General features: G+C 41.9%; 1 protein-coding gene and 1 long non-coding RNA gene across 5 annotated transcripts in view; one reads left to right on the forward strand and one right to left on the reverse strand.

The window, feature by feature from the left end:
- The window catches only part of LOC113649919, a 3,923-nt gene extending 410 nt beyond the window's left edge, over window positions 1-3,513 (forward strand). The window contains exons 2-3 of the long non-coding RNA XR_003442285.2: window positions 2,350-2,662; window positions 3,204-3,513. This is a non-coding gene — a long non-coding RNA (uncharacterized LOC113649919). The remainder of the gene's footprint in view (window positions 1-2,349; window positions 2,663-3,203) is intronic.
- Window positions 1-5,000, reverse strand: part of nav3 (neuron navigator 3) — a 175,244-nt gene that overhangs the window by 110,663 nt on the left and 59,581 nt on the right. The gene's annotated exons all lie outside the window — the stretch shown is intronic.

Below are 5,000 nucleotides of genomic sequence, written 5' to 3' on the forward strand. Positions count from 1 at the left end.
TCTGAACGCAAGGGGCTGAACTGAAGCCGTCATTAATCTGTCATGGAGAAGACTTTGATTAACGACTTTGTGACTAATTCGTAAACAAAAGTTAGACTTAAAAATGTGTTGGAATTTAAAGTGTATAGATGTAAAGTTTAGTACCAAAGCTTTATTTAGTCTGTGAGGATGATGAGGTGTCATTCTGTAAGGATGATGAGGTGTCATTCTGTAAGGATGATGAGGTGTCATTCTGTAAGGATGATGAGGTGTCATTCTGTAAGGATGATGAGGTGTCATTCTGTTAGGATGATGAGGTGTCATTCTGTAAGGATGATGAGGCGTCAGCATGTTGCTAACAGGTTACAGGTTAGATTTATATAGTATCTACACTACTGTTATTAATGTCAGAGACATGATCCACACACTACTGTTATTAATGTCAGAGACATGATCCACACACTACTGTTATTAATGTCAGAGACACGATCCACACACTACTGTTATTAATGTCAGAGACATGATCCACACACTACTGTTATTAATGTCAGAGACATGATCCACACACTCCTGTTATTAATGTCAGAGACATGATCCACACATTCCTGTTATTAATGTCAGAGACATGATCCACACACTACTGTTATTAATGTCAGAGACACGATCCACACACTACTGTTATTAATGTCAGAGACATGATCCACACACTACTGTTATTAATGTCAGAGACACGATCCACACACTACTGTTATTAATGTCAGAGACACGATCCACACACTACTGTTATTAATGTCAGAGACATGGTCCACACACTCCTGTTATTAATGTCAGAGACATGATCCACACACTACTGTTATTAATGTCAGAGACACGATCCACACACTACTGTTATTAATGTCAGAGACATGATCCACACACTACTGTTATTAATGTCAGAGACACGATCCACACACTCCTGTTATTAATGTCAGAGACATGGTCCACACACTACTGTTATTAATGTCAGAGACACGATCCACACACTACTGTTATTAATGTCAGAGACACGATCCACACACTCCTGTTATTAATGTCAGAGACACGATCCACACACTACTGTTATTAATGTCAGAGACATGGTCCACACACTACTGTTATTAATGTCAGAGACATGATCCACACACTCCTGTTATTAATGTCAGAGACATGATCCACACACTACTGTTATTAATGTCAGAGACACGATCCACACACTACTGTTATTAATGTCAGAGACATGATCCACACACTACTGTTATTAATGTCAGAGACACGATCCACACACTACTGTTATTAATGTCAGAGACACGATCCACACACTACTGTTATTAATGTCAGAGACATGGTCCACACACTACTGTTATTAATGTCAGAGACACGATCCACACACTCCTGTTATTAATGTCAGAGACATGATCCACACACTACTGTTATTAATGTCAGAGACACGATCCACACACTACTGTTATTAATGTCAGAGACATGATCCACACACTACTGTTATTAATGTCAGAGACACGATCCACACACTACTGTTATTAATGTCAGAGACACGATCCACACACTACTGTTATTAATGTCAGAGACATGGTCCACACACTACTGTTATTAATGTCAGAGACATGATCCACACACTCCTGTTATTAATGTAAGAGACACGGTCCACACAGTACTGTTATTAATGTCAGAGACACGATCCACACACTACTGTTATTAATGTCAGAGACATGATCCACACACTACTGTTATTAATGTCAGAGACATGATCCACACACTCCTGTTATTAATGTCAGAGACACGATCCACACACTACTGTTATTAATGTCAGAGACATGATCCACACACTCCTGTTATTAATGTCAGAGACATGGTCCACACACTCCTGTTATTAATGTCAGAGACATGATCCACACACTACTGTTATTAATGTCAGAGACACGATCCACACACTACTGTTATTAATGTCAGAGACACGATCCACACACTACTGTTATTAATGTCAGAGACATGATCCACACACTACTGTTATTAATGTCAGAGACATGGTCCACACACTCCTGTTATTAATGTCAGAGACATGGTCCACACACTACCTCAGTATACTGCATGCACTTCAGATCTAATGCTAATGTGGCATAAAGAATAGAAGCAGAATCTCACCACATCCAACCTGATGTTAGCATGTTAGCGTGTTAGCATGTTAGCAGTGTTGACTGAGAGTGATGTGTTTTTGACACCGCAGGAAAACTGTCTACCTCAACGTTCTGTCCATTATCTGTTCAAAGCTAAGCCTCTCTCTCTGTCTCTCTCTCTCTCTCTCTCTCTCTCTCTCTCTCTCTCTCTCTCTGACAGTTCTGCAGACTGCTCATCACTCCTGACTTCTTTTCTTGTTAAATATGGTCCTCATTGTACTGTGCGTTTGTGTAGAACAGGAGATGAAGTTTGACACACAGCTCCAGTTTCCAGAACACACGCACACACAAACACACACTCACATACACTCACACACACTCACACACACACACACACACTCACACACACACAAACACACACTCCAGACAGCTGACACACACCGAAAACACCAAGCCAGAAGTCCAAATAAGGAAGAGAAGAGGAAGTCGTGGACACAGTGGAGGTTTTACATGGCCTTACAGAGACACAGAAGGTCAGTATCAGTCTGTGTGTGTGTGTGAGTGTGTGTGTGTGTGTGTGTGTGTGTGTGTGTGTGTGTGTGTGTGTGTGTGTGTGTGTGTGTGTGTGTGTGTGTGTGTGTGGGGGGTGGAGTGTGGGTGTGGGGTGGGTGGTGGGTGTGTGTGTGGTGGTGTGTGTGTGTGTGGGGCGTGTGTGTGTGTGTGTGTGTGTCGGGAGAGGTGTGTGTGTGTGGTGTGTGTGTGTGTGTGTGTGTGTGGTGTGTGTGTCTGTGTGAGTGTGGGTGGGTGGGTGGGTGAGTGTGTGTGTGTGTGTGTGAGTGTGTGTGTGTGTGTGTGTGTGTGTGTGTGTGTGTGTGTGTGTGTGTGTGTGTGTGTGAGTGTGGGTGGGTGGGTGGGTGGGTGTTAGTCATTAAGTCAACAATTATTAAGAATGTAACACTAACTCATTCAACATGTTGATGTTTAATGAAACCTTGTTTAGTTTCCCAGAATATTTGCAACATTTTATTATTTTATTGTTTTTTATTTATTCTTTAATTTGTAATCCTTTAACAGACAGAAGTGCCACATCACACCATGCTACTGATGTGAAAGGAAAATAGAGTTATTCATAAAATAAACAGAGAGAGAGAGTTAATGAAACCAAATATCATTCATTCATTCTTTCATTCATACATTCATTCATCTTCTACCGCTTATCTGAACTTCTCGGGTCACGGGGAGCCTGTGCCCATCTCAGGCGTCATCGGGCATCGAGGCAGGATACACCCTGGACGGAGTGCCAACCCATCCAAATATCATCTAATGATTATTAATTTGAGTGGTGTTACTGACTGTCAGGTGTGTTACTGACTGTCAGGTGTTTTACTGATAGTCAGGTGTGTTACTGACTGTCAGGTGTGTTACTGACTGTCAGGTGTTTTACTGATAGTCAGGTGTGTTACTGACTGTCAGGTGTGTTACTGACTGTCAGGTGTTTTACTGATAGTCAGGTGTGTTACTGATAGTTAGGTGTGTTACTGATAGTCAGGTGTGTTACTGACTGTCAGGTGTGTTACTGATAGTCAGGTGTGTTACTGATAGTTAGGTGTGTTACTGATAGTCAGGTGTGTTACTGATAGTTAGGTGTGTTACTGATAGTCAGGTGTGTTACTGATAGTCAGGTGTGTTACTGATAGTCAGGTGTGTTACTGACTGTCAGGTGTGTTACTGATAGTCAGGTGTGTTACTGACTGTGAGGTGTGTTACTGATAGTCAGGTGTGTTACTGATAGTCAGGTGTGTTACTGATAGTCAGGTGTGTTACTGACTGTCAGGTGTGTTACTGATAGTCAGGTGTGTTACTGATAGTCAGGTGTGTTACTGATAGTCAGGTGTGTTACTGACTGTCAGGTGTGTTACTGATAGTCAGGTGTGTTACTGATAGTCAGGTGTGTTACTGATAGTCAGGTGTGTTACTGACTGTCAGGTGTGTTACTGATAGTCAGGTATATTACTGACTGTCAGGTGTGTTACTGATAGTCAGGTGTGTTACTGATAGTCAGGTGTGTTACTGATAGTCTGGTGTGTTACTGATAGTCAGGTGTGTTATTGACTGTCAGGTGTGTTACTGATAGTCAGGTATATTACTGACTGTCAGGTGTGTTACTGATAGTCAGGTGTGTTACTGATAGTCAGGTGTGTTACTGACTGTCAGGTGTGTTACTGATAGTCAGGTGTGTTACTGATAGTCAGGTGTGTTACTGACTGTCAGGTGTGTTACTGATAGTCAGGTGTGTTACTGACTGTCAGGTGTGTTACTGATAGTCAGGTGTGTTACTGATAGTCAGGTGTGTTACTGATAGTCAGGTGTGTTACTGATAGTCAGGTGTGTTACTGACTGTCAGGTGTGTTACTGATAGTCAGGTATATTACTGACTGTCAGGTGTGTTACTGATAGTCAGGTGTGTTACTGATAGTCAGGTGTGTTACTGATAGTCTGGTGTGTTACTGATAGTCAGGTGTGTTATTGACTGTCAGGTGTGTTACTGATAGTCAGGTATATTACTGACTGTCAGGTGTGTTACTGATAGTCAGGTGTGTTACTGATAGTCAGGTGTGTTACTGATAGTCAGGTGTGTTACTGACTGTCAGGTGTGTTACTGATAGTCAGGTGTGTTACTGATAGTCAGGTGTGTTACTGACTGTCAGGTGTGTTACTGATAGTCAGGTGTGTTACTGATAATCAGGTGTGTTACTGATAGTCAGGTGTGTTACTGACTGTCAGGTGTGTTACTGATAGTCAGGTATATTACTGACTGTCAGGTGTGTTACTGATAGTCAGGTGTGTTACTGACTGTCAAGTGTGTTACTG

This window comes from Tachysurus fulvidraco, chromosome 19 (genome assembly GCF_022655615.1).
Source record: "Tachysurus fulvidraco isolate hzauxx_2018 chromosome 19, HZAU_PFXX_2.0, whole genome shotgun sequence".
NCBI classification, from domain to species: Eukaryota; Metazoa; Chordata; class Actinopteri; order Siluriformes; family Bagridae; genus Tachysurus; species Tachysurus fulvidraco.